At 40.7% G+C, this 13858-nt stretch overlaps 1 protein-coding gene across 2 annotated transcripts in view; it reads left to right on the forward strand.

Moving 5' to 3' along the window:
* The window catches only part of LOC111875626 (voltage-dependent calcium channel type A subunit alpha-1), a 500175-nt gene that overhangs the window by 167101 nt on the left and 319216 nt on the right, over window positions 1–13858 (forward strand). The window lies entirely within an intron of this gene.

Raw genomic sequence — 13858 nt, forward strand, 5'->3', positions numbered from 1 at the left:
ATCCAGAAGTACATAGTTGCCCTGTTTACACGCGTTTTACATTCTCGAGACACAGTCCCTGTGCGCACACTGCATTCCCACATACATTCTCGTCATTGCGCGGGCGAAACTCCACACTGTCTCCTTGTGAGATACACGTTTGTGTACCTTCGAACCGCTTGCAGTGTATCGTCGAACGAGAGACAGATTTTTGAAACCATGAATGCAAAATGTTCCGGAAAGAAGCGCTGCAGAATTGCTTTATGTTATTAACCAGAGTTTGGGCGAAGAGACTAAGGAAAACTTCGAGCAATTATTTTGTCGCAATAGCCAGCTTATGATTCGATATATGAATACAAGAATTCCAGAATAAGTAGAGAGAATGCTAATCTCCCTACCGGGAAGTCTGAAGTCCAACTTATCATTTATGAATAAACAAAAGAAAATACAATTTCTGACTTACCTGCACCTTAACATTATTCACGTTTTTAAAAATTCATTTCATGGGACAGATGTCTCATATACGCGTTTCCTCGTCAAGCGGTCTGTTAGAGGGATGAAGCTACCACATAAATTTATGTTTACCCCTTACGCTGCTGTGATGGAACACAATTCCTTATTTCATAATCTTCTTCACCAGAAACGCTGGATGCTAGACAAAACAAAGGGCACCATTAGTGTCTCAGTTATGGATTATATTTCATCTCTCTTTTGTTTGTAAAATAGTCTGACTTCTATGAAACATCTTCTACGTTTTCTTACATACACTCAACTTTTAAACGAAACCTTGAAGCGGTATTTTTGTTACATCACAAGGATCATAACTTCCATAAAATCTACTTTAATTATGCATGTTATTGGAATATAAGTTCCCACCTGAGTACTTAGTACTTAGTATGCAAATTGCTTGAACAATACATATTAAACTCCTAAAGCTAGGAATTAATAATATCGTGGCTGAGTAACGTAAAGTGTTTCCTTGGTAGCTTATTGAATGATGTGTCTTCATGTAGGCACGTGTCTTCATGTAGGCATGTGTCTTCATGTAGGCATGTGTTTGCATGCAGGCACGTGTCTTCATGTAGGCATGTGTCTTCATGCAGGCACGTGTCTTCATGCAGGCACGTAAAATAAGGAAAACATGCGTATAACCTAGAGGATAAGTAACAAACTGAAAGTAATTTTATTGTAAATTTGATAAACTGACCTCACAATGTCTTACTATTCTCTCTCCCCGGACTTCAGTAAGTTCCGAGTTTCTTAATCAGAACAGAATTTCCTTCTTCGGTTGGGCGTTGAATTGTTCTTGTAACGGTTCTGTTCCACGATTCTTGTTGAATTCAGAACCAGTTTAATAAATGCTAAGTTTTCATTTGTGCCAGATATATTGATTGATTTGCTCCTTAACTTGAACACACATTGCAGTCAATGACTCTCCCTGGTCTTTCTAATTTGAAAAATTTTCCCATCTATTCACAGGCTTCCCACTACTTCACACAGTTTTCATATTGAACTGTCATAATTCCCTACGTTTTACTGGCTTGAAACCCTCTGACCACGGAAATCGGATCACAGATTGAATATCGTGTTTTTCTGTTATATGACACGCCTGTGGCTCGGTAGCTAGGTACCAACATTTTGGAGGAATCTGTAGCCTTGACCCTCAGTGTAGATAACCTGAAGATGTCAAACTGCACGGCTTCACATTCAATAAGACCTTATTCACGTTCACAGCTGTCAGAACCTGAAATCTCAGATCACATATTGTTTTTTGATGCTTATTTTCGTTGGAGTATTATCCATCTTAAACATGTCAATGTATTATTGACTATTGAAAATACAGCGAAAACCGACTAGATGCAATTGAGAGAAGCTTAATTTTGTTTATTTCGGTGATATTTATTTCTAATTGTATAAAAATAATTTCATTGGGATATATGGAATGTGTTTGGACCGTGTAAAGGATTATATGAAAGTAAGACAAGAAACTATGTTAAGAAATAATCGACTACTCTCCTTGAGATGATACAGACCGCAGAAAACGACGCATCCAAAAATGCTTCTATTTTTGCATATTTATTTGTTGCAACACTAACTTTTTTACCGGGCTGTTGCCTAGCAACAATAGGGGATTTTACATAGCCATTGCCTAACAACGTTAAAGGGATACAAATATATACACACAGCCTGATGGGAGAGATTTATGAAGTACGGCATAGAGATGGGCTCAGGCGCCATGATATACATACGAAGTTTCATAAGGGCTGCTTCAGCTATTCGCAAGTTGATGAGGTGTGAATATACAGATACACGGACAACATGGAGGAGATCGCTTAAACGTACTTCTATTTTTTTAAAATAAGGAAAATTGGAATAAAATTAGCAATGGGATACTTTTTAAAGGCGCAAGATATCGTTTAGGTAAAATAAATTGAATACGACAGACAAGCGTCATGCTGTTCTATCCAGGCATATGAAATAGTTCAATTAAATGACCTATCGCTCTGTGACCTAATAAATCATGCAGACAATGAATGTACATAAAAATGTATTGATACAGAGTTTCTGGCCGATGTCCATCATTAACCCTATCTGTAAATTAATACGCAGCAGTGAAACGAACCGGGGATCAATCGGACCGTGGTTGTGTGTGTGTGTGTGTGGGGGGCGGGGGTTACTGGCTGCTCCCCTAGCAACAGGTTACTCTGCAACAGGTGGCTCTAGAGCCACCCACAGTACCTCGCCCCCAGCCTCTAAATATTTTATAAAACTTGCTCTTTTCTACAAGCTTGTTGAACAGGTTCCGTATCGTCCCAAGGAAATGGTAAATATTTTGAACAGAAGTAACAACTTAACCTGTGTGCTTTGTAGTAAGAAATACTATCTTTCAGTCTGTGAAGTATAGATTTATGGCATTTGAGAATAAGATGTACAAGAAAATGTTAGGAACTAGGAAAGAGGGCGCAAAAGGAAGTTGAAGAAAATCATATTGACTAAAATAAAAATCTTCATGGTTAGAACTCCGCCAAATGTATGTTTATTATTTAATGTTATGAACCACAACCTCATGTTGCCCCGGAATATCTGTATCCACCTTCAGGAACACATACGTAGAGTTTTGTCTAATGCAAACCTAATTCCTTGTTTTATTATTCTCATTTTAAATATTAATAAGGACTGCGTTTAAAAGTACCATATGCAACCTAAGGTGTTATTGACTCTTTATAAACTGTCATTTATTGTTTTATTTGCTTATTTTTTCAGTCCCTCAAAGAATTTTTCTGTCAGACTCCTTTACTTTCCTACACACGCACATCTTTACCCAGTTTTGAACCGGATGTTTCAAAGACATTTTCAGCTTGAATTTATTTCAATGTAGAATGGTCTTTGACACCGTAGCGCTCTAGGACCCACTCGCTCACTCACCCACTTTACAAGACGACGGGGTATGTCAACCCAGAAGGCAACAGTTTGAAATATTTTGTGGCGTTGGAACAAAGATATTCCGTGTCATCGTATTCTTTGCTTTATTCTAGAGACAGACTGGGAGCAGGTTGGGGCCCTTGGGGCTTCTGTGCCCATTGAAATGCAAATTGAAAACTTCAGTAGAGTGTTTCTCGGCTTTATTCCGAGTCCATTTCAATTAAAACCCAGAGCTTGTTTTGCATTATCCCATGTTGTGCTGTAGCAACTCTTTATCCAAATGCGCCTTAGCCTCTGTGGTGTAGTGGTCAGAGTTCCTTTCTACAGATCCAGAGGTCCCAGGTTCGATTCCCGGCGCTACCAGATTTTTTCTGAGAAGTAGCGGGTCTGGAACGGGGTCCACTCAGCCTCGTGATGATAATTGAGGAGCTATTTCAGGGAAATAGCCGCTCCGGCCTAGAAAACCGAGAGTAACGGCCGTGGAGAACCCTTGCGCTGACCACGTGACGCCATCTATTTGCAAAAGTAGGCACTAAGTTCGCCGTCAATCGGAGGTCGCTCGGTCGGTATATTTCGCTTGCGGACTACAGGCTACGGATTTTGTTTTTGTTTGTTTGGTGGAGATGTATGGTGAAGTGGAGGTACGAGGACAACTCCACTACTCTTAACCTCGACATTCGATGTTGTTGAAGGGTCAGCTTCAAGAGGCGGTGAACCCCCCCCACACCCAGTATATAGGAGGCTGGATGGGCCATAGAATTGGTCTGGATATAATGGAAGAGAGAAAAATCTGTTGGCCCTGCCAGCAAACTAAACTCGATTCCTTGGTCGCCCAGCCCACAGCCTAGTCGCAATAGTGACTGAGCTAACCCATCTCGTTATTTTGAAATCAGGCAACCAATAGACACTCAAATATGGTCGTTGCTATATATTATTATAGTAGTGTGGTGGGAGGTTCTATGTCTGAAATGCACAACCCTCAGTTAGGATTTTCGTGAATTTCCTCCATCCCTCCAGAAGAAATGCCACGTGTCGTGCAGCTTATCACTCACAGTCACTCTAGCGTCTAGGAAAGACGCCTTCTGGCACAGAATCGCAGTGAATTCGGAGGGGAGAATAGAGATGAGTGCGGAAGAGTAGTGGGCTCTAATTGAAATGGAACAAATTCGCAGTAGCACTCTAGTGAAGATTTCAATTTGCGTTTCTATCAGCACAGGACATCCCACGGGCCTAGCCACTCCCTCAGTCTCACAGTGGGTAAAATGATGCGTAGAAACCGGCCGAGTCCATATGTTTCATCTTCGCGTTAATGAACCTTCCTGTTCCATATAGAACTGGAGATTATTTTGAATAATTGAGTGACTACAGAATTAACGAGAATCTCTCTGCTCCATGAAGTTTATTAGTATATTTATTTACTTCAAATATTGGCTACATTGACCGCCTCTGTGGTCTAGTGGTCAGCGCGGCTACAGACCCAGAGGTCCGGGTTCGATTCCCAGCGCTACCACATTTTTTCGGAGAGGTAGTGGGTCTGAAATGGGGTCCACTCAGCCTCGTAATGATAATTGACGAGATATTTCAAGGAAATAGCTGCTCCGTTTAGAAAACCGAAATTAACGGCCGTGGGGATTCGTTGCGTTGACCACGCGACACCCTCTATCCGCAAAACTTGACACTAAACTTCGTCGACAAGCGGCGGTCGCTCGGTCGGCATGGTTCGCTTGCGGACTAAAATCACGGATTTGGAGTATTGGCTACTTTGGGTCGACCACAGTGGCCGCGCGGTCTCAGGCATGAACTGTCTTCCCTCGTTCGAAAGCTGGAATCGTGGGCTCGAATCCCACACAAGGCATGGATGTTTTGTATGTACGAGTATATGTGTTTTTTCTGTGTTTATGTTTTCCTGTGTGCAGGTAGCGGCCTTGGAATGGGCTGATCCCTCGTCCAAGGAGTCCTACCGACTGAGTATAAGAATAAGAAACTGTAAAAGTGACCAAGATCCAACAAAGGATTCTAGAGCCACAGATAGATAGATAGATAGATAGATAGATAGATAGATAGGTTAGATTGGATTAAACTGCCTCAAGATAACTAGTGGAGGGGTTTTTGAAAATTGCAATGAGAAGTCTTCTAAGTTGAGACTCTGCGTAGTCTGGTGGATGTTTACCAAACGTTTCGAAAGAACATTCTGCCGGCATCATTGGTATAGAAGATGGAGGTACCACACCCCTCCGAAATGATGATAGACGCCCACCGATCTACCAGGCACCATATCCCAGGAGACAATATCCTTCATGTAGGATTTGAAGTTCTCAGAGTAGTAGCTATGAAGATTTCTGTCTTCTAGGATATAAGGCTGTGTAGTCCGTTGAAAGCAGACCGACGTTTCTGAGGTACTTGTCGCCTCCATATTCACAGTTGAAGAAGTCTAAGCAAGATAGCAACATGAATCTGCTTTCTGTATTCTTCATGCCGGTTTCTTGCTTGGCTTGCTTTTCAACCCCATGCTCCTCCGAAACGTCAGCTTAGCGCGATATTCCAGACGACAGAATTCTTCAGTATCATTCACAGTCACTGCCCTGATGAGACCCTCAAATCTCACTGTAATATATGTTCGATTTTAACAGAAGACAGCAAATTTCGTGACTAGCTGAAGTACTGTCAGATCCTCAATAAGGTCTCTTATGGCATAGAGGTCGAGTACTCTGACCTCATGCTTCGAAATCATGCGGTGCCTTCACGGAGTCTCGGTTCCAGGAACCCGTCGTGGTTTTCTTCTTGCCCTCCTGTTAATGCCGAGACTACATTCATGTCGCGATCAAGTCCCTTTTCATCACTCATTGTCTGCTATTCGCCGCTATATAACCGAAGCAGTTGATAAGTGTCATCAAATGAATCACGATTCTACATCATGTATAGCCGATCCACTCTATGAAGCAGCGAATTTCACGCTTAGCGCAGGCAACTTTACGGGAGGAAATCCCTGCATAAATTCGATTGAATTTCCCACCGTCGAATGAATATTCGAATTATATAAACGACAATTTTGTCCCTGTGCTTAACTAATTAAGCACTACTCCATGAAGGGATATTGGGGAGTGGATGTATAATCCATATTTTCTTGACCTGGGCACTAGCTGGAGGTGAGTGGTGAGCTTCACGCCCCTGCCGCTTTACCCGAGTGGAAAAAGCCCCCGATACCGGTTGGATAGGAGGCTGGGTGGGCCCCAACGTCTGTCTGGACGATATAGAGAAAAGAAAATTCTGATCCTACCTGGACTCGAACTCCGACCCCTCGATCGTCCAGCCCATAGGCAGTCGCTATAACGACTACGCTATCCAGGCTCACAATTCGAATTATATCTAGAATCAAGTGACAGTATAATGATGACGTAACGTCCTGCGTCAGTAACCGATAATGACTCCCCCTGTTTCCATAGCAGATGGAGTATAGTTTGTAAACTAATATGAACTTACTAGAAACAAAATGAGACTGAACCTAATCACGTACTTTTGAGCGCGGGCATTTGGCTCTCTTAACAAATTAATCCGCAACAAGCTTAACGAAATTATGAAGTTGAAATCCTGGGCGTAGAGAAATTCTCGTAGTATCAAATGGAAACTATTCTGTAACCACCGCTATCTAATACATTAAACAAGATACCTCAAATGCCGTATAATGTAAAGTGCAAATGTAAATTTGAAATGAAAACCAATAAACTGGACGTATGAGGGGAGAGGACTGGTTAAAACGGTAGAGATGTTTTATGGAAATTAATAATGGTAATGAATGAACAGGTACATTTCAGTGTGGTATAAACATATTCTGTACTCGCTCGTCTCTCTTTTGCATATTTCAGTGACTCCGATGTTTATTTCTTGCAGACATAAATCTGTTGCAGCAAAGGTGATCACAAAGCAAATGCACAACAGGGGTTTAATAATAAAGTTTCCTAACAATTTCTTAAAAATATCTGGAAGTTACAATAGGATTCTGACAGTGGTATATAACACACAGAGATATTGGGTTTTCGGACTTTATCCATCATCCTGGTTTTAAGATAACTAAGAAAAACACGACGTTTCGGAAACCGGATCTGTTTCCGTCCTCAGGTGAAGGAAAAACCTATTCTGTTGGGTCCCTTAGAAGGAGCTAGCCTCAATCACTGGTCCAGTGATTGGCCTATTGTACCTGCCCCTGGTGATTATGATGATGGATAATTTGGTGGAATGAAGATTGGCAGGGGAAACTGAAGTACTCGGAGAAAACCTGCCCCAGCGCCACTTCGTCCACCACAAATCCCACTTGACCAGACCCGGGTTAGAACCCAGGCCGCCGCGGTGGGAATCCAGCGACTAACCGCTTGAGCTATGGCGCAGCCTTGCGTTTGGCCTTGCTCAGATGAAAGAGGTTACTGTCCTGTAGATGTGGTAGACTCTTAGTATATTATTTGTACTCCTCTTTTGATTATTTTCTTACATTTTGAATCCCTTCATGCTGCATAGAAGATCTTGATCTGGAAGAAGGAAAAGTTCTCGGCGATTCCTGCTGTGATGTCGAGGACTTCTGAAGAGAGAGAGAGAGAGAGAAAAACAGTTATATGTTTATGAAATAATTTTAATTCTAAATGGAAATATGACTTCCATCTTTGTTATTCTCTGAAAATATATTCACGTTAGAGATAAAAAAACAGTTCAACTGATAAGCAAGTTCTGTTTTCTCTTATACATCTGTTTATTTCGGCCTTCAGACACACCCGGAGCTCTGATCATACATACTGTTATGGTTCTTACATGTAGGTAATTTCAGTACATCTATATCTTAAGAAGATAATTTCAGATTTTTATAATTAATAAAGAAATCACAAATGCATATGTTAGTCCAGTATTTAAAACAATAATTACAACACAGATAAAACTTTCATTGTAAAGTAATTGACCAGTTCCGCAAATTAGAAATTTTCTTGTGAAGCTATTAGTCGTTCAGCTAGTCAAAATTGATCTCCATATTTTATATAACTCGATTTTAGTATCGCGTGCAGGAAAATCTACCCCTGGAACCTGTATGGAGCCATATATTTGCATTCCTCATCCACAAAATATTTATTTCAGGTCTCTTTTACTATTATTCTTCTGTTTATTGTAGGTACCATAATCTGTCAGCTTCTTCAGATTTTTTTACTAAGATATATGAATTTCTCACTTTTCATGTCCACTACATGCCCCCACCATTTCTTAATCTTTGACCTTTTGACCCTAATAATAGTTCTGATAACGTAATTATAAAACCTACACGTTATCACAAACTATAAGGCCACAGTATGTATCTTCAGCAAGTAAACACGCTAGATTTTACGTAAGCAAATCACTGTTTCATGAGAATTGATTTCAAATAATCCGAATTATTGACAGCTTCATTAAATAAGCTTCAAGTAGATAAATAAACAGACATGCGCATTAAGACCGTACGTCACAAGGTAGGGTTTAGAAATCTGACTCCTATACTGGAGGTAATGGTGTCGAACCTCAGCTCATGGACCAACTGTCTCAGCTAAGGCGTTTGCTAATTTCCTCATTCCCTCCTTGCGAATGCTGCGATAGGAGCTAATTCAGATACCTCACGCTCACTTCACATCTACTAAATGTAGCTTGTTGTGTTCTAATACTGGGGAGCTACGTTGTAAGTCGTCTGCAATATTTTATTCTGGATACTATGGGCCCAGTGTAACCCTTCCATTAGGTGAAACTTAAATCAGGTTGTGTCATTGTTTGAATAACTATCCATATAATATATATATCTTGGTTACAGATCCAGAGGTCCGGGTTCGATTCTTAGCACTACCAGTTTTTCTGCGAAGTGGTGGATCTGGAACGGGGTCCACTCAGCCTCGTGAAGATAATTGAGGAGCTATTTCAAGGAAATAGCGGCCCCGGTCTAGAAAACCGAAATTAAGGGCCGTGGGGATTCCTTGCACTGACCACGCGACACCATCTATCTCCTAAATTTGGCACTAACTGAGCCGACAAGCGGTGGTCGCTCGGTCGGTATATTTCACTTGCAGACTAAAACCTTGCTGTTCTGTTTTGTTCTTTATATATAGGCTAAAGTTAAATTATACAATTCTTTTTAATCCTTTTTAGACAAGATTTATGTTATATTTAATGAAATAAATTGCCGAAAACAATTTCAGTGTTTTTTATAACACAAGAATGCAAGAATCAGTATGAAGACGTTAAATGCGATATTTTAAATATTTCTTTTTTTTTTTTAATTTCCAAGTTACAAAACGACATGAATTTATAATGCACTTATTCTAGATATGTTTGCACTGACATGCTTAATGAGTTGCATTAAAAGCAGTATATTTCTTAGTTCTCGTTTATGTCTGACAGTAATGCACTTTAACAAATTTGAAGTAGACATTTGTGTCACGCGAGTTCAGCACATGATAAATGGATTTATATCTGGAATAGTTTAATGTCAAGGCAAGGGAATGCAAATGTACATGAAGAAACTCTTGTTGAAATATGCGACCGCATTTTGACAGTCTTCTATTTTACACAGCACAGACAAACTGTATAACTGCCCTTTATAATTTCGATCGCAAGATATTGCAGGTAATTTCCTACCTTTATGTGCAAACTTAGTTTCGTTTGGTAGATAACGTAATGAATGTCAGCGTCGATATTTGGCGTCACACTGGGCAAAATCCACCACGCTATATTTAATTAAAATACAGAAACTTAGTGCAAACGAAGTAACCCAATTAATTGTCTTTCAGTAATAAGGGCCACCTTGGTAGCCCAGAGATTATCATCGAGCTCAATATTCAGAGGGTGGCCAGTTTGATGACTGCTGCACCCAACTTAAAAAAAAGAAGCAAACAAAGTAATGTATGTAAGATTTGAGGCTTTCACGGCGGTGACTATGAAGAAAGCAGTCTTCTGGGATTTGGCACCGTGTATATGTGGTGTTAACCGACGTTTCGCTGGGTGGGCCAGTCTGCTTTTACCGTTCTCACGGTCTTGTCGCTTGCAGATTTCTTATACTTTTTCTTCTACCCTGAAGATGGAGGCGATATGTTCCTCCGAAACGTCGGTTAACACCACATATACACGGTGCCAAATCCCAGAAGACTGCTTTCTTCAAAGTAATGTATCTTACAGTGACAACCAGTCAGCTGAAGACTTGGCAGAGTCAGTCATCAGTAACGTCTAGTACAATAAACACAATCCAGAAGACTGATTATCTCCAACAAAATTCTGATGCAATGAAACATTTATTTTCCCAGCCCACATTGCACAGGTTCCTTGAAAGCTATATACAAATTTTTGTTAGACACTCTCAAGGAATATTTTGTTTCAATTTATAGTTGGGCATATTAATAAAACCAAAATATTTTACGCTAACACCAGCTTGCTACATTCGTACTTTCCTGAAGAGCTGATTTATATGAATGCCCGCTTTTCAAATGTCTGCAGCTAAATTAAGTAACATGACCCCACCCTGCATTGGTGATCCTCCCACCTCAATAGTTCGCCTAGTTGGTGTTGTTATTCCCAGGCAAGAAGAGCGTAACAGGGCACAGAATCTTTGCTGTTAATCTGCTTCCATGCAATCTAAATTAAAAAGAAACTGCATATAGAAGACAGATACAACTGGAGACAATAATGTTTGGTTTCCTAAAGTAGCCTGAAGTTTCAATAGGAAGCTAGAGGAAAGTCGTTGGATTGCCTGACAGAAGCTCCTAACAATTAAACGTATCCAAAGCAGATTCATGTAACGTAATTCATGAAGGCAGTAATTTTGTTAATATGACTAACTGCCTATATGGCAAGGTAATGTATGCCATGAAGACATGAAGACATAAGTGGGAGTAAAAGTATAGCTCCTTGGCACAAGTTGGTGGCGAGTGGTCAGCTTCACGCTACTGCCGCTCTAATTCCGGGGAAGATCCACCGGTATACATTGTATATGATGCTGGGTGGACTCCAGAGACGGTCTGGACGCTACGGAGGATAGAAGAAAATTGCCCTATCGGGAATCAAACCCCGACGGTCCAACCCGTAGCCCTTCACTAATCTGACTGAGCTATCCCGCTCTTACGCTCTGTATGGACGTTTGTATTGGTCAACAGACCGATACGATTGAATATTTTTTAAGTTAAAGGGTGCGTATCCAGGACGCCCCGACGCGTTGTCGCGCCGTTACGAGGCTGCTGTAAATTTGAAGTCGCACGGACCCAATTCAATCTCCCGCGCACAGCCACTAAAGCACACAATTTCCTGATCCCAACCCGTAACCATGACAACGCTATATTTAGAAATGAACCCCCGCCCACACACACATACAGACAGATGAGAGGTCAGAACACAGGGCATTAATGTAGCAAAAAATACCTATCGTAAAGGGTCCGAGCTGAGTTAACGAGATGTGGCATGGAAAACGCCACGCACCGAAGTAAATTCGCCCGCGACAAATTTTATTCTTGGCACCACGAAGTAGGCTCGTGTAGCAATAAGCAAGAATGCAAGAGCAGACGGGTCTTCCCTAACATAGAAGCGCAACCGCTGCGAGTCTCTTCTCCCTTTCTCGTCCTTTACTCTTTCTTTCTCTCGTTTTTCTTTTCATATGTCGCCTTTCATTAAGTTATTTTATCATTTCTTATCTTGTTCCTGCCTTCTCGCCACCTGATTTATTTAATTCCTTATTTCATTGCTTCTTTCTCTTATTCTTTTTCTTTAATTAGTGTTTCCTTCTTATTCCTTTCATACAGCTCTCACACCTTTTCCTTTTTTATGTTTCCGTCCTTCTCCTTATTCTTTTTTCTTTATTTGTTTGCGCCTTGATTCTCTTCTACTTATCCTCGTTTCTTCTTCCTTCTCTTTTAGTCTTTTCCATCACGTTAAATTTCGTGATCCGTTTTGTCTTCGGCTTCCTTCCATTTTGCATTCTGAAGTCCTTCCTTCTACGTATATGGAAGCACAAGGAGTCGAGGTAGCGGCATAGCAATTGGCTACGGGCTGAACGACGGAGAGGTCGGAGTTCAAGTTCCAGTAGGATCAAGAATTTTATCTTCTCCAAATCGTCTAGACCGGTTCAGAGGTTCACGTAACCTCCTATCAAATTGGTACAGGGGGTAAAGCGGCCGGGTCGTGGAGCTGACAAGTCACCTCCAGCCAGTGCCGAGGTCAAGAGAATGTGGATCTATACAGCCGCTCCCCCATACGCCTTCATGGCTTAATGCTTAATTCGTTGAGCACAGGGACAACTTTATCATACACACGCAAGCACATGGACGCAGCCGAGGCTGAATTAAGATCATTGTTTTTTTTTACTCATTATATTTTTGATAGTTATGCATGAACGACGTTGAAATAATCATTATGTGTAATGATTTGAGAGTAGTGAAAAAAGAAGCATGCACATTTGGTAGCGAAATTCGTTAAGAGCGATGGTTTGGAAAATATAGACGGAGACAAATGACATAAGTATAATTCTTGAAGATATATTTTTGAAATTAGGGGATGAAACAAATTTTTGTTTGTGTTCGTGATACATTCAGAAAATAAAAATACTGTTTAAGAAATGAGCTGTTTCGGATGACTTTCTACTCTAATTTTATTAAGGTAAATCTATCCAGGCCGGTCACGGTAGCCGAGCTGTCTAAAGCATGCACTATCTTCGTTCTCTGGAAGCCGGGATCGTGGGTTCGAATCCCATTTATGGCATGGATGTTCAGTGTTTGTGTGTGCTTGCGTTTTCCTATGTTTGTCTACAGGTAGAGGTCTTGCGACGAGCTGATCACCCGCACAAGGAATCCTACCGAATGTCTAAGATCTACGAGTAGTAATATTAAGCGTAATTGAAACGGAGAGCTTCATGGAGGTAGGCCAACGACGAAATTGGGGCTGTAGTGCCAAAGGAAAAAAAAAACTACCCAGTTTCCTTATGTCATTTCGTGGTAAGGGCGATTACACCAATTTCTTAGCGAATGTCTTACCACGAAATAATATATCATGAGACTGAATAGCTTTACCATCTATTAACGTAATGTTTCCACCCACATCCACGCATCCCTTTTTAACACTTTCTCCTACGTAATTATAAACCCAGAAGTGGAAAGCCGGCCCAAACTTCCTCCGTCATTCTTTCGAGATTTCTATCGCTTTCTTAGCAAACTGCTTCATTTTTAGCTAATTTTAATTTAGTTTCACTGATGTTTAAAATTTAATATCCGAAATTGTTGCGTAGAAAACCTGCCTCTTAAGGAATCTGACGTTTCTCAAATAATGTTGGAATCCCTTTTCCTGGAATTACTCGAAATTGTGGAGAAAAATGGCTGCTGAGAAACTGTAGTGTTCGTTAGAAACTTGCCATCTCTGGTACACCAATTCTGAGTATTAAAAAGGAAAGAAATATTTTGCATTATGTTTTATCCTCAAGCAACTC

Source organism: Cryptotermes secundus, unplaced genomic scaffold, assembly GCF_002891405.2.
Source record: "Cryptotermes secundus unplaced genomic scaffold, Csec_1.0 scaffold168, whole genome shotgun sequence".
NCBI lineage: Eukaryota > Metazoa > Arthropoda > Insecta > Blattodea > Kalotermitidae > Cryptotermes > Cryptotermes secundus.